Source organism: Aquarana catesbeiana, unplaced genomic scaffold (assembly GCF_042186555.1).
Source record: "Aquarana catesbeiana isolate 2022-GZ unplaced genomic scaffold, ASM4218655v1 unanchor94, whole genome shotgun sequence".
NCBI lineage: Eukaryota > Metazoa > Chordata > Amphibia > Anura > Ranidae > Aquarana > Aquarana catesbeiana.
Window position 1 is genome coordinate 24,031 of NW_027362755.1, and position 23,719 is coordinate 47,749.

Consider the following 23,719-nt stretch of genomic DNA (forward strand, 5'->3'; position numbering starts at 1 on the left):
CCTGGGCTCAGTCATAGACTATAATGGGGACATTGGAGTGTCAGCTCCTGGGCTCAGTCATAGACTATAGTGGGGACATTGGAGTGTCAGCTCCTGGGCTCAGTCATAGACTATAGTGGGGGCATTGGAGTGTCAGCTCCTGGGCTCAGTCATAGACTATAGTGGGGGCATTGGAGTGTCAGCTCCTGGGCCCAGTCATAGACTATAGTGGGAACATTAGAGTGTCAGCTCCTGGGCTCAGTCATAGACTATAGTAGGGATATTGGAGTGTCAGCCGTTGGGCCCAGTCATAGACTATAGTGGGGACATTAGAGTGTCAGCTCCTGGGCTCAGCCATAGACTATAGAGGGGACATTGGAGTGTCAGCTCCTGGGCCCAGTCATAGACTATAGTGGGGACATTAGAGTGTCAGCTCCTGGGCCCAGTCATAGACTATAGTGGGGACATTAGAGTGTCAGCTCCTGGGCTCAGCCATAGACTATAGTGGGGACATTAGAGTGTCAGCTCCTGAGCTCAGCCATAGACTATAGTGGGGACATTAGAGTGTCAGCTCCTGGGCTCAGTCATAGACTATAGTGGGGACATTAGAGTGTCAGCTAATGGGCTCAGCCATAGACTATAGTGGGGACATTAGAGTGTCAGCTCCTGGGCTCAGTCATAGACTATAGTGGGGACATTAGAGTGTCAGCTCCTGGGCTCAGTCATAGACTATAGTGGGGACATTAGAGTGTCAGCTTCTGGGCTCAGTCATAGACTATAGAGGGGACATTGGAGTGTCAGCTCCTGGGCTCAGTCATAGACTATAGTGGGGACATTGGAGTGTCAGCTCCTGGGCCCAGTCATAGACTATAGTGGGGACATTGGAGTGTCAGCTCCTGGGCTCAGCCAAAGACTATAGTGGGGACATTAGAGTGTCAGCTCCTCGGCCCAGTCATAGACTAGAGTGTCAGCTCCTGGGCCCAGTCACAGACTATAGTGGGAACATTAGAGTGTCAGCTCCTGGGCTCAGCCAAAGACTATAGTGGGGACATTAGAGTGTCAGCTCCTGGGCCCAGTCATAGACTATAGTGGGGACATTGGAGTGTCAGCTCCTCGGCCCAGTCATAGACTAGAGTGTCAGCTCCTGGGCCCAGTCACAGACTATAGTGGGAACATTAGAGTGTCAGCTCCTGGGCTCAGCCAAAGACTATAGTGGGGACATTAGAGTGTCAGCTCCTGGGCCCAGTCATAGACTATAGTGGGGACATTGGAGTGTCAGCTCCTGGGCCCAGTCATAGACTATAGTGGGGACATTAGAATGTCAGCTCCTGGGCCCAGTCATAGACTATAATGGGGACATTGGAGTGTCAGCTCCTGGGCCCAGTCATAGACTATAGTGGGGACATTAGAATGTCAGCTCCTGGGCCCAGTCATAGACTATAATGGGGACATTAGAGTGTCAGCTCCTGGGCTCAGTCATAGACTATAGTGGGGACATTAGAGTGTCAGCTCCTGGGCTCAGCCATAGACTGTACTGGGGACATTAGAGTGTCAGCTCCTGGGCTCAGCCATAAACTGTACTGGGGACATTAGAGTGTCAGCTCCTGGGCTCAGTCATATACTATAGTGGGGACATTAGAGTGTCAGCTCCTGGGCTCAGCCATAGACTATAGTGGGGACATTGGAGTGTCAGCTCCTAGGCTCAGTCATAGACTATAGTGGGACATTAGAGTGTCAGCTCCTGGGCCCAGTCATAGACTATAGTGGGACATTAGAGTGTCAGCTTCTGGGCCCAGTCATAGACTATAGTGGGGACATTGGAGTGTCAGCTCCTAGGCTCAGTCATAGACTATAGTGGGGACATTAGAGTGTCAGCTCCTGGGCTCAGCCATAGACTATAGTGGGACATTAGAGTGTCAGCTCCTGGGCCCAGTCATAGACTATAGTGGGGACATTAGAGTGTCAGCTCCTGGGCTCAGTCATAGACTATAGTGGGGCCATTGGAGTGTCAGCTCCTGGGCCCAGTCATATACTATAGTGGGGACATTGGAGTGTCAGCTCCTAGGCTCAGTCATAGACTATAGTGGGACATTAGAGTGTCAGCTCCTGGGCCCAGTCATAGACTATAGTGGGACATTAGAGTGTCAGCTTCTGGGCCCAGTCATAGACTATAGTGGGGACATTGGAGTGTCAGCTCCTAGGCTCAGTCATAGACTATAGTGGGGACATTAGAGTGTCAGCTCCTGGGCTCAGCCATAGACTATAGTGGGACATTAGAGTGTCAGCTCCTGGGCCCAGTCATAGACTATAGTGGGGACATTAGAGTGTCAGCTCCTGGGCTCAGTCATAGACTATAGTGGGGCCATTGGAGTGTCAGCTCCTGGGCCCAGTCATAGACTATAGTGGGGACATTAGAGTGTCAGCTCCTGAGCTCAGTCATAGACTATAGTGGGGACATTAGAGTGTCAGCTCCTGAGCTCAGTCATAGACTATAGTGGGGACATTAGAGTGTCAGCTCCTGGGCTCAGTCATAGCCTATAGTGGGGACATTAGAGTGTCAGCTCCTGGGCCCAGTCATAGACTATAGTGGGGACATTAGAGTGTCAGCTCCTGGGTTCAGTCATGCACTATAGTGGGGACATTAGAGTGTCAGCTCCTGGGCCCAGTCATAAACTATAGTGGGGACATTAGAGTGTCAGCACCTGGGCTCAGCCATAGACTATAGTGGGGACATTGGAGTGTCAGCTCCTGGGCTCAGTCATAGACTATAGTGGGGACATTAGAGTGTCAGCACCTGGGCTCAGCCATAGACTGTACTGGGGACATTAGAGTGTCAGCTCCTGGACTCAGCCATAGACTATAGTGGGGACATTGGAGTGTCAGCTCCTGGGCTCAGCCATAGACTGTACTGGGGACATTAGAGTGTCAGCTCCTGGACTCAGCCATAGACTATAGTGGGGACATTGGAGTGTCAGCTCCTGGGCTCAGCCAAAGACTATAGTGGGGACATTAGAGTGTCAGCTCCTGGGCTCAGTCATAGACTATAGTGGGGACATTAGAGTGTCAGCACCTGGGCTCAGCCATAGACTATAGTGGGGACATTAGAGTGTCAGCTCCTGGGCCAAGTCATAGACTATAATGGGGACATTGGAGTGTCAGCTCCTGGGCTCAGCCATAGACTATAGTGGGGACATTAGAGTGTCAGCTCCTGGGCCCAGTCATAGACTATAATGGGGACATTGGAGTGTCAGCTCCTGGGCCAAGTCATAGACTATAATGGGGACATTGGAGTGTCAGCTCCTGGGCTCAGTCATAGACTATAATGGGGACATTGGAGTGTCAGCTCCTGGGCTCAACCATAGACTATAGTGGGGACATTAGAGTGTCAGCTCCTGGGCTCAGTCATAGACTGTACTGGGGACATTAGAGTGTCAGTTCCTGGGCCCAGTCATAGAATAGAGTGTCAGCTCCTGGGCCCAGTCATAGACTATAGTGGGGACATTAGAGTGTCAGCTCCTGGGCCCAGTCATAGACTATAATGGGGACATTGGAGTGTCAGCTCCTGGGCCTAGTCATAGACTATAGTGGGGACATTAGAGTGTCAGCTCCTGGGCCTAGTCATAGACTATAGTGGGGACATTAGAGTGTCAGCTCCTGGGCTCAGTCATAGACTATAGTGGGGACATTAGAGTGTCAGCTCCTGGGCTCAGCCATAGACTATAGTGGGGAAATTGGAGTGTCAGCTCCTGGGCTCAGCCATAGACTATAGTGGGGACATTAGAGTGTCAGCTCCTGGGCTCAGCCATAGACTGTACTGGGGACATTGGAGTGTCAGCTCCTGGGCTCAGTCATAGACTATAGTGGGGAAATTGGAGTGTCAGCTCCTGGGCTCAGCCATAGACTATAGTGGGGAAATTGGAGTGTCAGCTCCTGGGCTCAGCCATAGACTATAGTGGGGACATTGGAGTGTCAGCTCCTGGGCTCAGCCATAGACTATAGAGGGGACATTGGAGTGTCAGCTCCTGGGCCCAGTCATAGACTATAGTGGGGAAATTGGAGTGTCAGCTCCTGGGCTCAGCCATAGACTATAGTGGGGACATTAGAGTGTCAGTTCCTGGGCTCAGCCATAGACTGTACTGGGGACATTGGAGTGTCAGCTCCTGGGCTCAGTCATAGACTATAGTGGGGAAATTGGAGTGTCAGCTCCTGGGCTCAGCCATAGACTATAGTGGGGAAATTGGAGTGTCAGCTCCTGGGCTCAGCCATAGACTATAGTGGGGACATTGGAGTGTCAGCTCCTGGGCTCAGCCATAGACTATAGTGGGGACATTAGAGTGTCAGCTCCTGGGCTCAGCCATAGACTATAGTGGGGACATTAGAGTGTCAGCTCCTGGGCCCAGTCATAGACTAGAGTGTCAGCTCCTGGGCCCAGTCATAGACTATAGTGGGGACATTGGAGTGTCAGCTCCTGGGCTCAGCCATAGACTATAGAGGGGACATTGGAGTGTCAGCTCCTGGGCCCAGTCATAGACTATAGTGGGGACATTAGAGTGTCAGCTCCTGGGCTCAGCCATAGACTATAGTGGGGACATTAGAGTGTCAGCTCCTGAGCTCAGCCATAGACTATAGTGGGGACATTAGAGTGTCAGCTCCTGGGCTCAGCCATAGACTATAGTGGGGATACTAGAGTGTCAGCTGCTGGGCTCAGCCATAGACTATAGTGGGGACATTAGAGTGTCAGCTCCTGAGCTCAGCCATAGACTATAGTGGGGACATTAGAGTGTCAGCTCCTGGGCTCAGACATAGACTGTACTGGGGACATTAGAGTGTCAGCTCCTGGGCTCAGCCATAGACTATAGTGGGGACATTGGAGTGTCAGCTCCTGGGCTCAGCCATAGACTATAGTGGGGACATTAGAGTGTCAGCTCCTGGGCTCAGTCATAGACTATAGTGGGGAAGTGTCAGCTCCTGGGCCCAGTCATAGACTATAGTGGGGACATTAGAGTGTCAGCTCCTGAGGTCAGCCATAGACTATAGTGGGGACATTAGAGTGTCAGCTCCTGAGCTCAGCCATAGACTATAGTGGGGACATTGGAGTGTCACCTCCTGGGCCCAGTCATAGACTATACTGGGGACATTGGAGTGTCAGCTCCTGGGCTCAGCCATAGACAATAGTGAGGACATTAGAGTGTCAGCTCCTGGGCTCAGCCATAGACTGTACTGGGGACATTAGAGTGTCAGCTCCTGGGCTCAGTCATAGACTATAGTGGGGCCATTAGAGTGTCAGCTCCTGGGCTCAGTCATATACTATAGTGGTAACATTAGAGTGTCAGCTCCTGGGCTCAGCCATAGACTGTACTGGGGACATTAGAGTGTCAGCTCCTGGGCTCAGTCATAGACTATAGTGGGGACATTAGAGTGTCAGCTCCTGGGCTCAGTCATAGACTATAGTGGGTCCATTGGAGTGTCAGCTCCTGGGCTCAGTCATAGACTATAGTGGGGACATTAGAGTGTCAGCTCCTGGGCTCAGTCATAGACTATAGTGGGTCCATTGGAGTGTCAGCTCCTGGGCTCAGTCATAGACTATAGTGGGGACATTAGAGTGTCAGCTCCCGGGCTCAGTCATAGACTATAGTGGGGACATTAGAGTGTCAGCTCCTGGGCCCAGTCATAGACTACAGTGGGAACATTAGAGTGTCAGCTCCTGGGCTCAGCCAAAGACTATAGTGGGGACATTAGAGTGTCAGCTCCTGGGCTCAGTCATAGACTATAGAGGGGACATTGGAGTGTCAGCTCCTGGGCCCAGTCATAGACTATAGTGGGGACATTAGAGTGTCAGCTCCTGGGCTCAGCCAAAGACTATAGTGGGGACATTAGAGTGTCAGCTCCTGGGCTCAGTCATAGACTATAGAGGGGACATTGGAGTGTCAGCTCCTGGGCCCAGTCATAGACTACAGTGGGAACATTAGAGTGTCAGCTCCTGGGCTCAGCCAAAGACTATAGTGGGGACATTAGAGTGTCAGCTCCTGGGCTCAGTCATAGACTATAGAGGGGACATTGGAGTGTCAGCTCCTGGGCTCAGTCATAGACTATAGAGGGGACATTGGAGTGTCAGCTCCTGGGCCCAGTCATAGACTATAGTGGGGACATTAGAGTGTCAGCTCCTGGGCTCAGTCATAGACTATAGTGGGGACATTGGAGTGTCAGCTCCTGGGCCCAGTCATAGACTATAGTGGGGACATTAGAGTGTCAGCTCCTGGGCTCAGTCATAGACTATAGTGGGGACATTGGAGTGTCAGCTCCCGGGCTCAGTCATAGACTATAGTGGGGACATTAGAGTGTCAGCTCCCGGGCTCAGTCATAGACTATAGTGGGGACATTAGAGTGTCAGCTCCTGGGCTCAGCCATAGACTATAGAGGGGACATTGGAGTGTCAGCTCCCGGGCTCAGTCATAGACTATAGTGGGGACATTAGAGTGTCAGCTCCTGGGCCCAGTCATAGACTATAGCGGGGCCATTGGAGTGTCAGCTCCCGGGCTCAGTCATAGACTATAGTGGGGACATTAGAGTGTCAGCTCCCGGGCTCAGTCATAGACTATAGTGGGGACATTAGAGTGTCAGCTCCTGGGCTCAATCATAGACTATAATGGGGACATTGGAGTGTCAGCTCCTGGGCTCAGTCATAGACTATAGTGGGGACATTAGAGTGTCAGCTCCTGGGCTCAGTCATAGACTATAGTGGGGAAATTGGAGTGTCAGCTCCTGGGCTCAGCCATAGACTATAGTGGGGACATTAGAGTGTCAGCTCCTGGGCTCAGTCATAGACTATAGTGGGGAAATTGGAGTGTCAGCTCCTGGGCCCAGTCATAGACTATAGCGGGGCCATTGGAGTGTCAGCTCCTGAGCCCAGTCATAGACTATAGTGGGGCCATTGGAGTGTCAGCTCCTGGGCTCAGTCATAGACTATAGTGGGGACATTGGAGTGTCAGCTCCTGGGCTCAGCCATAGACTATAGAGGGGACATTAGAGTGTCAGCTTCTGGGCTCAGTCATAGACTATAATGGGGACATTGGAGTGTCAGCTCCTGGGCTCAGCCATAGACTATAGAGGGGACATTAGAGTGTCAGCTCCTGGGCTCAGCCATACACTATAGTGGGGACATTAGAGTGTCAGCTCCTGAGCTCAGCCATAGACTATAGTGGGGACATTAGAGTGTCAGCTCCTGAGCTCAGCCATAGACTATAGTGGGGACATTGGAGTGTCAGCTCCTGGGCTCAGCCATAGACTATACTGGGGACATTAGAGTGTCAGCTGCTGGGTCCAGTCATAGACTGTACTGGGGACATTGGAGTGTCAGCTCCTGGGCTCAGTCATAGACTATAGTGGGGAAATTGGAGTGTCAGCTCCTGGGCTCAGCCATAGACTATAGTGGGGACATTAGAGTGTCAGCTCCTGGGCTCAGCCATAGACTATAGTGGGGACATTGGAGTGTCAGCTCCTGGGCTCAGTCATACACTATAGTGGGGACATTGGAGTGTCAGCTCCTGGGCTCAGTCATAGACTATAGTGGGGACATTGGAGTGTCAGCTCCTGGGCTCAGCCGTAGACTATAGTGGGGATATTAGAGTGTCAGCTGCTGGGTCCAGTCATAGACTGTACTGGGGACATTGGAGTGTCAGCTCCTGGGCTCAGTCATAGACTATAGTGGGGAAATTGGAGTGTCAGCTCCTGGGCTCAGCCATAGACTATAGTGGGGACATTAGAGTGTCAGCTCCTGGGCTCAGCCATATACTGTACTGGGGACATTAGAGTGTCAGCTCCTGGGCTCAGCCATAGACTATAGTGGGGACATTGGAGTGTCAGCTCCTGGGCTCAGTCATAGACTATAGTGGGGACATTGGAGTGTCAGCTCCTGGGCTCAGTCATAGACTATAGTGGGGAAAGTGGAGTGTCAGCTCCTGGGCTCAGTCATAGACTATAGTGGGGAAGTGTCAGCTCCTGGGCCCAGTCATAGACTATAGTGGGGACATTAGAGTGTCAGCTCCTGAGCTCAGCCATAGACTATAGTGGGGACATTAGAGTGTCAGCTCCTGGGCCCAGTCATAGACTATAGTGGGGACATTAGAGTGTCAGCTCCTGAGCTCAGCCATAGACTATAATGGGGACATTAGAGTGTCAGCTCCTGGGCTCAGTCATAGACTATAGTGGGGACATTGGAGGGTCAGCTCCTGGGCCCAGTCATAGACTATAATGGGGACATTAGAGTGTCAGCTCCTGGGCTCAGTCATAGACTATAGTGGGGACATTGGAGGGTCAGCTCCTGGGCTCAGCCATAGACTATAGTGGGGACATTAGAGTGTCAGCTCCTGGGCTCAGTCATAGACTATAGTGGGGACATTAGAGTGTCAGCTCCTGGGCTCAGTCATATACTATAGTGGTAACATTAGAGTGTCAGCTCCTGGGCTCAGCCATAGACTGTACTGGGGACATTAGAGTGTCAGCTCCTGGGCTCAGTCATAGACTATAGTGGAGACATTAGAGTGTCAGCTCCTGGGCTCAGTCATAGACTATAGTGGGGACATTAGAGTGTCAGCTCCCGGGCTCAGTCATAGACTATAGTGGGTACATTAGAGTGTCAGCTCCTGGGCTCAGCCAAAGACTATACTGGGGACATTGGAGTGTTAGCTCCTGGGCTCAGCCATAGACTATAGTAGGGACATTGGAGTGTCAGCCCCTGGGCCCAGTCATAGACTATAGTGGGGAAATTAGAGTGTCAGCTACTGGGCTCAGTCATAGACTATAGTGGGGACATTAGAGTGTCAGCTCCTGGGCTCAGCCATAGACTATAATGGGGACATTAGAGTGTCGGCTCCGCTCCTGGGCTCAGCCATAGACTGTACTGGGGACATTAGAGTGTTAGCTCCTGGGCTCAGTCATAGACTATAGTGGGGACATTAGAGTGTCAGCTCCTGGGCTCAGCCATAGACTATAGTGGGGACATTAGAGTGTCAGCTCCTGAGCTCAGCCATAGACTATAGTGGGGACATTGGAGTGTGAGCTCCTGGGCTCAGCCTTAGACTATAGTGGGGACATTAGAGTGTCAGCTCCTGGGCTCAGTCATAGACTATAGTGGGGACATTAGAGTGTCAGCTCCTGGGCTCAGCCATAGACTATAGTGGGGACATTAGAGTGTCAGCTCCTGAGCTCAGCCATAGACTATAGTGGGGACATTGGAGTGTGAGCTCCTGGGCTCAGCCTTAGACTATAGTGGGGACATTGGAGTGTGAGCTCCTGGGCTCAGTCATAGACTATAGTGGGGACATTAGAGTGTCAGCTCCTGGGCTCAGTCATAGACTATAGTGGGGACATTAGAGTGTCAGCTCCTGGGCTCAGTCATAGACTATAGTGGGGACATTAGAGTGTCAGCTCCTGAGCTCAGCCATAGACTATAGTGGGGACATTAGAGTGTCAGCTCCTAGGCTCAGCCATAGACTGTACTGGGGACATTGGAGTGTCAGCTCCTGGGCCCAGTCATAGACTATAGTGGGGACATTAGAGTGTCAGCTCCTGAGCTCAGCCATAGACTATAATGGGGACATTAGAGTGTCAGCTCCTGGGCTCAGTCATAGACTATAGTGGGGACATTGGAGGGTCAGCTCCTGGGCCCAGTCATAGACTATAATGGGGACATTAGAGTGTCAGCTCCTGGGCTCAGCCATAGACTATAGTGGGGACATTAGAGTGTCAGCTCCTGGGCTCAGTCATAGACTATAGTGGGGACATTAGAGTGTCAGCTCCTGGGCTCAGTCATATACTATAGTGGTAACATTAGAGTGTCAGCTCCTGGGCTCAGCCATAGACTGTACTGGGGACATTAGAGTGTCAGCTCCTGGGCTCAGTCATAGACTATAGTGGAGACATTAGAGTGTCAGCTCCTGGGCTCAGTCATAGACTATAGTGGGGACATTAGAGTGTCAGCTCCCGGGCTCAGTCATAGACTATAGTGGGTAAATTAGAGTGTCAGCTCCTGGGCTCAGCCAAAGACTATACTGGGGACATTGGAGTGTTAGCTCCTGGGCTCAGCCATAGACTATAGTAGGGACATTGGAGTGTCAGCCCCTGGGCCCAGTCATAGACTATAGTGGGGAAATTAGAGTGTCAGCTACTGGGCTCAGTCATAGACTATAATGGGGACATTAGAGTGTCGGCTCCGCTCCTGGGCTCAGCCATAGACTGTACTGGGGACATTAGAGTGTTAGCTCCTGGGCTCAGTCATAGACTATAGTGGGGACATTAGAGTGTCAGCTCCTGGGCTCAGCCATAGACTATAGTGGGGACATTAGAGTGTCAGCTCCTGAGCTCAGCCATAGACTATAGTGGGGACATTGGAGTGTGAGCTCCTGGGCTCAGCCTTAGACTATAGTGGGGACATTAGAGTGTCAGCTCCTGGGCTCAGTCATAGACTATAGTGGGGACATTAGAGTGTCAGCTCCTGGGCTCAGCCATAGACTATAGTGGGGACATTAGAGTGTCAGCTCCTGAGCTCAGCCATAGACTATAGTGGGGACATTGGAGTGTGAGCTCCTGGGCTCAGCCTTAGACTATAGTGGGGACATTGGAGTGTGAGCTCCTGGGCTCAGTCATAGACTATAGTGGGGACATTAGAGTGTCAGCTCCTGGGCTCAGTCATAGACTATTGTGGGGACATTAGAGTGTCAGCTCCTGGGCTCAGTCATATACTATAGTGGGGACATTAGAGTGTCAGCTCCTGGGCTCAGTCATAGACTATAGTGGGGACATTAGAGTGTCAGCTCTTAGGCTCAGTCATAGACTATAGTAGGGACATTAGAGTGTCAGCTCTTAGGCTCAGTCATAGACTATAGTAGGGACATTAGAGTGTCAGCTCCTGGGCTCAGTTATAGACTATAGTGGGGACATTAGAGTGTCACCTCCTGGGCCCAGTCATAGACTATAGTGGGGACATTAGAGTGTCACCTCCTGGGCCCAGTCATAGACTATAGTGGGGACATTAGAGTGTCACCTCCTGGGCCCAGTCATAGACTATAGTAGGGACATTAGAGTGTCAGCTCCTGGGCTCAGTTATAGACTATAGTGGGGACATTAGAGTGTCAGCTCCTGGGCCCAGTCATAGACTATAGTGGGGACATTAGAGTGTCAGCTCCTGGGCTCAGTCATAGACTGTACTGGGGACATTAGAGTGTCAGCTCCTGGGCTCAGTCATAGACTATAGTGGGGACATTAGAGTGTCAGCTCCTGGGCACAGTTATAGACTATAGTGGGGACATTAGAGTGTCAGCTCCTGGGCTCAGTCATAGACTGTACTGGGGACATTAGAGTGTCAGCTCCTGGGCTCAGTCATAGACTATAGTGGGGATATTAGAGTGTCAGCTCCTGGGCTCAGCCATAGACTATAATGGGGACATTGGAGTGTCAGCTTCCGGGCTCAGTCATAGACTATAGTGGGGACATTAGAGTGTCAGCTCCTGGGCTCAGTCATAGACTATAATGGGGACATTAGAGTGTCAGCTCCCGGGTTCAGTCATAGACTATAGTGGGGACATTGGAGTGTCAGCTCCTGGGCTCAGTCATAGACTATAGTGGGGACATTAGAGTGTCAGCTCCTGGGCTCAGCCATAGACTATAGTGGGGACATTAGAGTGTCAGCTCCTGGGTCCAGTCATAGACTATAGTAGAGACATTAGAGTGTCAGCTCCTGAGCTCAGCCATAGACTATAGTGGGGACATTGGAGTGTCAGCTCCTGGGCTCAGTCATAGACTATAGTGGGGACATTGGAGTGTCAGCTCCTGGGCTCAGCCATAGACAATAGTGAGGACATTAGAGTGTCAGCTCCTGGGCTCAGTCATAGACTATAGTGGGGCCATTGGAGTGTCAGCTCCTGGGCTCAGTCATAGACTATAGTGGGGCCATTGGAGTGTCAGCTCCTGGGCTCAGTCATAGACTATAGTGGGGATATTGGAGTGTCAGCTCCTGGGCTCAGTCATAGACTATAGTGAGGACATTGGAGTGTCAGCTCCTAGGCCAAGTCATAGACTATAGTGGGGATATTAGAGTGTCAGCTCCTGGGCTCAGTCATAGACTATAGTGGGGATATTAGAGTGTCAGCTCCTGGGCTCAGTCATTGACTATAGTGGGGACATTAGAGTGTCAGCTCCTGGGCTCAGTCATATAATATAGTGGGGACATTAGAGTGTCAGCTCCTGGGCTCAGTCATAGACTATAGTGGGGACATTAGAGTGTCAGCTCCTGGGCCCAGTCATAGACTATAGTGGGGACATTGGAGTGTCAGCTCCTGGGCTCAGTCATATAATATAGTGGGGACATTAGAGTGTCATCTCCTGGGCTCAGCCATAGACTATAGTGGGGACATTAGAGTGTCAGCTCCTGGGCTCAGTCATAGACTATAGTGGGGACATTAGAGTGTCAGCTCCTGAGCCCAGTCATAGACTATAGTGGGGATATTAGAGTGTCAGCTCCAGGGCCCAGTCATAGACTATAATGGGGACATTAGAGTGTCAGCTCCTGGGCTCAGTCATAGACTATAGTGGGGACATAAGAGTGTCAGCTCCTGGGCTCAGTCATAGACTATAGTGGGGACATTAGAGTGTCAGCTCCTGAGCTCAGCCATAGACTATAGTGGGGACATTGGAGTGTCAGCTCCTGAGCTCAGCCATAGACTATAGTGGGGACATTAGAGTGTCAGCTCCTGGGCTGAGCCATACACTATAGTGGGGACATTAGAGTGTCAGCTCCTGAGCTCAGCCATAGACTATAGTGGGGACATTAGAGTGTCAGCTCCTGAGCTCAGCCATAGACTATAGTGGGGACATTGGAGTGTCAGCTCCTGAGCTCAGTCATAGACTATAGTGGGGACATTAGAGTGTCAGCTCCTGGGCTGAGCCATACACTATAGTGGGGACATTAGAGTGTCAGCTCCTGAGCTCAGCCATAGACTATAGTGGGGACATTAGAGTGTCAGCTCCTGAGCTCAGCCATAGACTATAGTGGGGACATTGGAGTGTCAGCTCCTGAGCTCAGCCATAGACTATAGTGGGGACATTAGAGTGTCAGCTCCTGAGCTCAGCCATAGACTATAGTGGGGACATTAGAGTGTCAGTTCCTGGGCCCAGTCATAGACTATAATGGGGACATTAGAGTGTCAGCTCCTGGGCTGAGCCATACACTATAGTGGGGACATTAGAGTGTCAGCTCCTGAGCTCAGCCATAGACTATAGTGGGGACATTAGAGTGTCAGCTCCTGAGCTCAGCCATAGACTATAGTGGGGATATTGGAGTGTCAGCTCCTGGGCTCAGTCATAGACTATAGTGGGGACATTGGAGCGTCAGCTCCTGGGCTCAGCCATAGACTATAGTGGGGACATTAGAGTGTCAGCTCCTAGGCTCAGCCATAGACTGTACTGGGGACATTAGAGTGTCAGCTCCTGGGCCCAGTCATAGACTATAGTGGGGCCATTGGAGTGTCAGCTCCTGGGCTCAGTCATAGAATATAGTGGGGCCATTGGAGTGTCAGCTCCTGGGCTCAGTCATAGACTATAGTGGGGACATTGGAGTGTCAGCTCCTGGGCTCAGCCATAGACTATAGTGGGGACATTAGAGTGTCAGCTCCTGGGCTCAGCCATAGCCTATAGTGGGGACATTAGAGTGTCAGCTCCTGGGCTCAGCCATAGACTGTACTGGGGCCATTGGAGTGTCAGCTCCTGGGCTCAGCCATAGACTATAGTGGGGATATTGGAGTGTCAGCTCCTGGGCTCAGTCATAGACTATAGTGGGGCCATTGGAGTGTCAGCTCCTGGGCCCAGTCATAGACTATAGTGGGGCCATTGGAGTGTCAGCTCCTGGGCTCAGTCATAGACTATAGTGGGGCCATTGGAGTGTCAGCTCCTAGGCTCAGCCATAGACTGTACTGGGGACATTAGAGTGTCGGCTCCTGGGCCCAGTCATAGACTATAGTGGGGCCATTGGAGTGTCAGCTCCTGAGCTCAGCCATAGACTATAGTGGGGACATTAGAGTGTCAGCTCCTGGGCTCAGCCATAGACTATAGTGGGGATATTGGAGCGTCAGCTCCTGGGCTCAGTCATAGACTATAGTGGGGCCATTGGAGTGTCAGCTCCTGGGCTCAGCCATAGACTATAGTGGGGATATTGGAGCGTCAGCTCCTGGGCTCAGTCATAGACTATAGTGGGGCCATTGGAGTGTCAGCTCCTGGGCTCAGTCATAGACTATAGTGGGGACATTGGAGTGTCAGCTCCTGGGCTCAGTCATAGACTATAGTGGGGACATTAGAGTGTCAGCTCCTAGGCTCAGCCATAGACTGTACTGGGGACATTAGAGTGTCAGCTCCTGGGCTCAGCCATAGACTATAGTGGGGACATTAGAGTGTCAGCTCCTGAGCTCAGCCATAGACTATAGTGGGGACATTAGAGTGTCAGCTCCTGGGCTCAGCCATAGACTATAGTGGGGATATTGGAGTGTCAGCTCCTGGGCTTAGCCATAGACTATAGTGGGGACATTGGAGTGTCAGCTCCCGGGCTCAGTCATAGACTATAGTGGGGACATTAGAGTGTCAGCTCCTGGGCTCAGTCATAGACTATAGTGGGGACATTAGAGTGTCAGCTCCTGGGCCCAGTCATAGACTATAGTGGGGCCATTGGAGTGTCAGCTCCTGGGCTCAGTCATAGACTATAGTGGGGCCATTGGAGTGTAAGCTCCTGGGCTCAGTCATAGACTATAGTGGGGACATTAGAGTGTCAGCTCCTGGGCTCAGCCATAGACTATAGTGGGGATATTGGAGCGTCAGCTCCTGGGCTCAGTCATAGACTATAGTGGGGACATTAGAGTGTCAGCTCCTGGGCTCAGTCATAGACTATAGTGGGGCCATTGGAGTGTCAGCTCCTGGGCTCAGTCATAGACTATAGTGGGGCCATTGGAGTGTAAGCTCCTGGGCTCAGTCATAGACTATAGTGGGGACATTAGAGTGTCAGCTCCTGGGCTCAGCCATAGACTATAGTGGGGATATTGGAGCGTCAGCTCCTGGGCTCAGTCATAGACTATAGTGGGGACATTAGAGTGTCAGCTCCTGGGCTCAGTCATAGACTATAGTGGGGCCATTGGAGTGTCAGCTCCTGGGCTCAGTCATAGACTATAGTGGGGCCATTGGAGTGTAAGCTCCTGGGCTCAGTCATAGACTATAGTGGGGACATTAGAGTGTCAGCTCCTGGGCTCAGCCATAGACTATAGTGAGGATATTGGAGTGTCAGCTCCCGGGCTCAGCCATAGACTGTACTGGGGACATTAGAGTGTCAGCTCCTGGGCTTAGCCATAGACTATAGTGGGGACATTGGAGTGTCAGCTCCTGGGCTCAGTCATAGACTATAGTGGGGACATTAGAGTGTCAGCTCCTGGGCTCAGTCATAGACTATAGTGGGGACACTGGAGTGTGAGCTCCTGGGCCCAGTGATAGACTATACTGGGGACATTAGAGTGTCAGCTCCTGGGCTCAGTCATAGACTATAGTGGGGACATTAGAGTGTCAGCTCCTGGGCCCAGTCATAGACTATAGTGGGGCCATTGGAGTGTCAGCTCCTGGGCTCAGTCATAGACTATAGTGGGGACATTGGAGTGTCAGCTCCTGGGCTCAGTCATAGACTATAGTGGGGACATTGGAGTGTCAGCTCTGGGGCTCAGTCATAGACTGTACTGGGGACATTGGAGTGTCAGCTCCTGGGCTAAGTCATAGACTATAGTGGGGAAATTGGAGTGTCAGCTCCTGGGCTCAGCCATAGACTATAGTGGGGACATTAGAGTGTCAGCTCCTGGGCTCAGCCATAGACTATAGTGGGGACATTAGAGTGTCAGCTCCTGGGCTCAGTCATAGACTATAGTGGGGACATTAGAGTGTCAGCTCCTGGGCTCAGCCATAGACTGTACTGGGGACATTGGAGTGTCAGCTCCTGGGCTCAGTCATAGACTATAGTGGGGAAATTGGAGTGTCAGCTCCTGGGCTCAGCCATAGACTATAGTGGGGAAATTGGAGTGTCAGCTCCTGGGCTCAGTCATAGACTATAGTGGGGCCATTGGAGTGTCAGCTCCTAGGCTCAGCCATAGACTGTACTGGGGACATTAGAGTGTCGGCTCCTGGGCCCAGTCATAGACTATAGTGGGGCCATTGGAGTGTCAGCTCCTGAGCTCAGCCATAGACTATAGTGGGGACATTAGAGTGTCAGCTCCTGGGCTCAGCCATAGACTATAGTGGGGATATTGGAGCGTCAGCTCCTGGGCTCAGTCATAGACTATAGTGGGGCCATTGGAGTGTCAGCTCCTGGGCTCAGCCATAGACTATAGTGGGGATATTGGAGCGTCAGCTCCTGGGCTCAGTCATAGACTATAGTGGGGCCATTGGAGTGTCAGCTCCTGGGCTCAGTCATAGACTATAGTGGGGACATTGGAGTGTCAGCTCCTGGGCTCAGTCATAGACTATAGTGGGGACATTAGAGTGTCAGCTCCTAGGCTCAGCCATAGACTGTACTGGGGACATTAGAGTGTCAGCTCCTGGGCTCAGCCATAGACTATAGTGGGGACATTAGAGTGTCAGCTCCTGAGCTCAGCCATAGACTATAGTGGGGACATTAGAGTGTCAGCTCCTGGGCTCAGCCATAGACTATAGTGGGGATATTGGAGTGTCAGCTCCTGGGCTTAGCCATAGACTATAGTGGGGACATTGGAGTGTCAGCTCCCGGGCTCAGTCATAGACTATAGTGGGGACATTAGAGTGTCAGCTCCTGGGCTCAGTCATAGACTATAGTGGGGACATTAGAGTGTCAGCTCCTGGGCCCAGTCATAGACTATAGTGGGGCCATTGGAGTGTCAGCTCCTGGGCTCAGTCATAGACTATAGTGGGGCCATTGGAGTGTAAGCTCCTGGGCTCAGTCATAGACTATAGTGGGGACATTAGAGTGTCAGCTCCTGGGCTCAGCCATAGACTATAGTGGGGATATTGGAGCGTCAGCTCCTGGGCTCAGTCATAGACTATAGTGGGGACATTAGAGTGTCAGCTCCTGGGCTCAGTCATAGACTATAGTGGGGCCATTGGAGTGTCAGCTCCTGGGCTCAGTCATAGACTATAGTGGGGCCATTGGAGTGTAAGCTCCTGGGCTCAGTCATAGACTATAGTGGGGACATTAGAGTGTCAGCTCCTGGGCTCAGCCATAGACTATAGTGGGGATATTGGAGCGTCAGCTCCTGGGCTCAGTCATAGACTATAGTGGGGACATTAGAGTGTCAGCTCCTGGGCTCAGTCATAGACTATAGTGGGGCCATTGGAGTGTCAGCTCCTGGGCTCAGTCATAGACTATAGTGGGGCCATTGGAGTGTAAGCTCCTGGGCTCAGTCATAGACTATAGTGGGGACATTAGAGTGTCAGCTCCTGGGCTCAGCCATAGACTATAGTGAGGATATTGGAGTGTCAGCTCCCGGGCTCAGCCATAGACTGTACTGGGGACATTAGAGTGTCAGCTCCTGGGCTTAGCCATAGACTATAGTGGGGACATTGGAGTGTCAGCTCCTGGGCTCAGTCATAGACTATAGTGGGGACATTAGAGTGTCAGCTCCTGGGCTCAGTCATAGACTATAGTGGGGACACTGGAGTGTGAGCTCCTGGGCCCAGTGATAGACTATACTGGGGACATTAGAGTGTCAGCTCCTGGGCTCAGTCATAGACTATAGTGGGGACATTAGAGTGTCAGCTCCTGGGCCCAGTCATAGACTATAGTGGGGCCATTGGAGTGTCAGCTCCTGGGCTCAGTCATAGACTATAGTGGGGACATTGGAGTGTCAGCTCCTGGGCTCAGTCATAGACTATAGTGGGGACATTGGAGTGTCAGCTCTGGGGCTCAGTCATAGACTGTACTGGGGACATTGGAGTGTCAGCTCCTGGGCTAAGTCATAGACTATAGTGGGGAAATTGGAGTGTCAGCTCCTGGGCTCAGCCATAGACTATAGTGGGGACATTAGAGTGTCAGCTCCTGGGCTCAGCCATAGACTATAGTGGGGACATTAGAGTGTCAGCTCCTGGGCTCAGTCATAGACTATAGTGGGGACATTAGAGTGTCAGCTCCTGGGCTCAGCCATAGACTGTACTGGGGACATTGGAGTGTCAGCTCCTGGGCTCAGTCATAGACTATAGTGGGGAAATTGGAGTGTCAGCTCCTGGGCTCAGCCATAGACTATAGTGGGGAAATTGGAGTGTCAGCTCCTGGGCTCAGCCATAGACTATAGTGGGGACATTGGAGTGTCAGCTCCTGGGCTCAGCCATAGACTATAGAGGGGACATTGGAGTGTCAGCTCCTGGGCCCAGTCATAGACTATAGTGGGGAAATTGGAGTGTCAGCTCCTGGGCTCAGCCATAGACTATAGTGGGGACATTAGAGTGTCAGCTCCTGGGCTCAGCCATAGACTGTACTGGGGACATTGGAGTGTCAGCTCCTGGGCTCAGTCATAGACTATAGTGGGGAAATTGGAGTGTCAGCTCCTGGGCTCAGCCATAGACTATAGTGGGGAAATTGGAGTGTCAGCTCCTGGGCTCAGCCATAGACTATAGTGGGGACATTAGAGTGTCAGCTCCTGGGCTCAGTCATAGACTATAGTGGGGAAATTGGAGTGTCAGCTCCTGGGCTCAGCCATAGACTATAGTGGGGACATTAGAGTGTCAGCTCCTGGGCTCAGCCATAGACTATAGTGGTGACATTAGAGTGTCAGCTCCTGGGCCCTGTCATAGACTATAGTGGGGCCATTGGAGTTTCAGCTCCTGGGCTCAGCCATACACTATAGTGGGGACATTGGAGTGTCAGCTCCTGGGCTCAGTCATACACTATAGTGGGGACATTAGAGTGTCAGCTCCTGGGCTCAGCCATAGACTATAGTGGGGACATTAGAGTGTCAGCTCCTGGGCCCAGTCATAGACTAGAGTGTCAGCTCCTGGGCCCAGTCATAGACTATAGTGGGGACATTGGAGTGTCAGCTCCTGGGCTCAGCCATAGACTATAGAGGGGACATTGGAGTGTCAGCTCCTGGGCCCAGTCATAGACTATAGTGGGGACATTAGAGTGTCAGCTCCTGGGCTCAGCCATAGACTATAGAGGGGACATTGGAGTGTCAGCTCCCGGGCTCAGTCATAGACTATAGTGGGGACATTAGAGTGTCAGCTCCCGGGCTCAGTCATAGACTATAGTGGGGACATTGGAGTGTCAGCTCCCGGGCTCAGTCATAGACTATAGTGGGGACATTAGAGTGTCAGCTCCTGGGCTCAGTCATAGACTATAATGGGGACATTAGAGTGTCAGCTCCCGGGTTCAGTCATAGACTATAGTGGGGCCATTGGAGTGTCAGCTCCTAGGCTCAGCCATAGACTGTACTGGGGACATTAGAGTGTCGGCTCCTGGGCCCAGTCATAGACTATAGTGGGGCCATTGGAGTGTCAGCTCCTGAGCTCAGCCATAGACTATAGTGGGGACATTAGAGTGTCAGCTCCTGGGCTCAGCCATAGACTATAGTGGGGATATTGGAGCGTCAGCTCCTGGGCTCAGTCATAGACTATAGTGGGGCCATTGGAGTGTCAGCTCCTGGGCTCAGCCATAGACTATAGTGGGGATATTGGAGCGTCAGCTCCTGGGCTCAGTCATAGACTATAGTGGGGCCATTGGAGTGTCAGCTCCTGGGCTCAGTCATAGACTATAGTGGGGACATTGGAGTGTCAGCTCCTGGGCTCAGTCATAGACTATAGTGGGGACATTAGAGTGTCAGCTCCTAGGCTCAGCCATAGACTGTACTGGGGACATTAGAGTGTCAGCTCCTGGGCTCAGCCATAGACTATAGTGGGGACATTAGAGTGTCAGCTCCTGAGCTCAGCCATAGACTATAGTGGGGACATTAGAGTGTCAGCTCCTGGGCTCAGCCATAGACTATAGTGGGGATATTGGAGTGTCAGCTCCTGGGCTTAGCCATAGACTATAGTGGGGACATTGGAGTGTCAGCTCCCGGGCTCAGTCATAGACTATAGTGGGGACATTAGAGTGTCAGCTCCTGGGCTCAGTCATAGACTATAGTGGGGACATTAGAGTGTCAGCTCCTGGGCCCAGTCATAGACTATAGTGGGGCCATTGGAGTGTAAGCTCCTGGGCTCAGTCATAGACTATAGTGGGGACATTAGAGTGTCAGCTCCTGGGCTCAGCCATAGACTATAGTGGGGATATTGGAGCGTCAGCTCCTGGGCTCAGTCATAGACTATAGTGGGGACATTAGAGTGTCAGCTCCTGGGCTCAGTCATAGACTATAGTGGGGCCATTGGAGTGTCAGCTCCTGGGCTCAGTCATAGACTATAGTGGGGCCATTGGAGTGTAAGCTCCTGGGCTCAGTCATAGACTATAGTGGGGACATTAGAGTGTCAGCTCCTGGGCTCAGCCATAGACTATAGTGGGGATATTGGAGCGTCAGCTCCTGGGCTCAGTCATAGACTATAGTGGGGACATTAGAGTGTCAGCTCCTGGGCTCAGTCATAGACTATAGTGGGGCCATTGGAGTGTCAGCTCCTGGGCTCAGTCATAGACTATAGTGGGGCCATTGGAGTGTAAGCTCCTGGGCTCAGTCATAGACTATAGTGGGGACATTAGAGTGTCAGCTCCTGGGCTCAGCCATAGACTATAGTGAGGATATTGGAGTGTCAGCTCCCGGGCTCAGCCATAGACTGTACTGGGGACATTAGAGTGTCAGCTCCTGGGCTTAGCCATAGACTATAGTGGGGACATTGGAGTGTCAGCTCCTGGGCTCAGTCATAGACTATAGTGGGGACATTAGAGTGTCAGCTCCTGGGCTCAGTCATAGACTATAGTGGGGACACTGGAGTGTGAGCTCCTGGGCCCAGTGATAGACTATACTGGGGACATTAGAGTGTCAGCTCCTGGGCTCAGTCATAGACTATAGTGGGGACATTAGAGTGTCAGCTCCTGGGCCCAGTCATAGACTATAGTGGGGCCATTGGAGTGTCAGCTCCTGGGCTCAGTCATAGACTATAGTGGGGACATTGGAGTGTCAGCTCCTGGGCTCAGTCATAGACTATAGTGGGGACATTGGAGTGTCAGCTCTGGGGCTCAGTCATAGACTGTACTGGGGACATTGGAGTGTCAGCTCCTGGGCTAAGTCATAGACTATAGTGGGGAAATTGGAGTGTCAGCTCCTGGGCTCAGCCATAGACTATAGTGGGGACATTAGAGTGTCAGCTCCTGGGCTCAGCCATAGACTATAGTGGGGACATTAGAGTGTCAGCTCCTGGGCTCAGTCATAGACTATAGTGGGGACATTAGAGTGTCAGCTCCTGGGCTCAGCCATAGACTGTACTGGGGACATTGGAGTGTCAGCTCCTGGGCTCAGTCATAGACTATAGTGGGGAAATTGGAGTGTCAGCTCCTGGGCTCAGCCATAGACTATAGTGGGGAAATTGGAGTGTCAGCTCCTGGGCTCAGCCATAGACTATAGTGGGGACATTGGAGTGTCAGCTCCTGGGCTCAGCCATAGACTATAGAGGGGACATTGGAGTGTCAGCTCCTGGGCCCAGTCATAGACTATAGTGGGGAAATTGGAGTGTCAGCTCCTGGGCTCAGCCATAGACTATAGTGGGGACATTAGAGTGTCAGCTCCTGGGCTCAGCCATAGACTGTACTGGGGACATTGGAGTGTCAGCTCCTGGGCTCAGTCATAGACTATAGTGGGGAAATTGGAGTGTCAGCTCCTGGGCTCAGCCATAGACTATAGTGGGGAAATTGGAGTGTCAGCTCCTGGGCTCAGCCATAGACTATAGTGGGGACATTAGAGTGTCAGCTCCTGGGCTCAGTCATAGACTATAGTGGGGAAATTGGAGTGTCAGCTCCTGGGCTCAGCCATAGACTATAGTGGGGACATTAGAGTGTCAGCTCCTGGGCTCAGCCATAGACTATAGTGGTGACATTAGAGTGTCAGCTCCTGGGCCCTGTCATAGACTATAGTGGGGCCATTGGAGTTTCAGCTCCTGGGCTCAGCCATACACTATAGTGGGGACATTGGAGTGTCAGCTCCTGGGCTCAGTCATACACTATAGTGGGGACATTAGAGTGTCAGCTCCTGGGCTCAGCCATAGACTATAGTGGGGACATTAGAGTGTCAGCTCCTGGGCCCAGTCATAGACTAGAGTGTCAGCTCCTGGGCCCAGTCATAGACTATAGTGGGGACATTGGAGTGTCAGCTCCTGGGCTCAGCCATAGACTATAGAGGGGACATTGGAGTGTCAGCTCCTGGGCCCAGTCATAGACTATAGTGGGGACATTAGAGTGTCAGCTCCTGGGCTCAGCCATAGACTATAGAGGGGACATTGGAGTGTCAGCTCCCGGGCTCAGTCATAGACTATAGTGGGGACATTAGAGTGTCAGCTCCCGGGCTCAGTCATAGACTATAGTGGGGACATTGGAGTGTCAGCTCCCGGGCTCAGTCATAGACTATAGTGGGGACATTAGAGTGTCAGCTCCTGGGCTCAGCCATAGACTATAGAGGGGACATTAGAGTGTCAGCTTCTGGGCTCAGTCATAGACTATAATGGGGACATTGGAGTGTCAGCTCCTGGGCTCAGCCATAGACTATAGAGGGGACATTAGAGTGTCAGCTCCTGGGCTCAGCCATACACTATAGTGGGGACATTAGAGTGTCAGCTCCTGAGCTCAGCCATAGACTATAGTGGGGACATTAGAGTGTCAGCTCCTGAGCTCAGCCATAGACTATAGTGGGGACATTGGAGTGTCAGCTCCTGGGCTCAGTCATAGACTATAGTGGGGACATTAGAGTGTCAGCTCCTGGGCTCAGCCATAGACTGTACTGGGGACATTAGAGTGTCAGCTCCTGGGCTCAGCCGTAGACTATAGTGGGGATATTAGAGTGTCAGCTGCTGGGTCCAGTCATAGACTGTACTGGGGACATTGGAGTGTCAGCTCCTGGGCTCAGTCATAGTCTATAGTGGGGAAATTGGAGTGTCAGCTCCTGGGCTCAGCCATAGACTATAGTGGGGACATTAGAGTGTCAGCTCCTGGGCTCAGCCATAGACTATAGTGGGGACATTAGAGTGTCAGCTCCTGGGCTCAGTCATAGACTATAGTGGGGATACTAGAGTGTCAGCTGCTGGGCTCAGCCATAGACTATAGTGGGGACATTAGAGTGTCAGCTCCTGAGCTCAGCCATAGACTATAGTGGGGACATTAGAGTGTCAGCTCCTGGGCTCAGCCATAGACTGTACTGGGGACATTAGAGTGTCAGCTCCTGGGCTCAGCCATAGACTATAGTGGGGACATTGGAGTGTCAGCTCCTGGGCTCAGTCATACACTATAGTGGGGACATTGGAGTGTCAGCTCCTGGGCTCAGTCATAGACCATAGTGGGGAAATTGGAGTGTCAGCTCCTGGGCTCAGCCATAGACTATAGTGGGGACATTAGAGTGTCAGCTCCTGGGCTCAGTCATAGACTATAGTGGGGAAGTGTCAGCTCCTGGGCCCAGTCATAGACTATAGTGGGGACATTAGAGTGTCAGCTCCTGAGGTCAGCCATAGACTATAGTGGGGACATTAGAGTGTCAGCTCCTGAGCTCAGCCATAGACTATAGTGGGGACATTG

General features: G+C 51.8%; 1 protein-coding gene across 5 annotated transcripts in view; it reads right to left on the reverse strand.

Annotated features, from left to right (window-relative positions):
- The window catches only part of LOC141124023 (zinc phosphodiesterase ELAC protein 2-like), a 172,884-nt gene that overhangs the window by 14,316 nt on the left and 134,849 nt on the right, over positions 1–23,719 (reverse strand). The gene's annotated exons all lie outside the window — the stretch shown is intronic.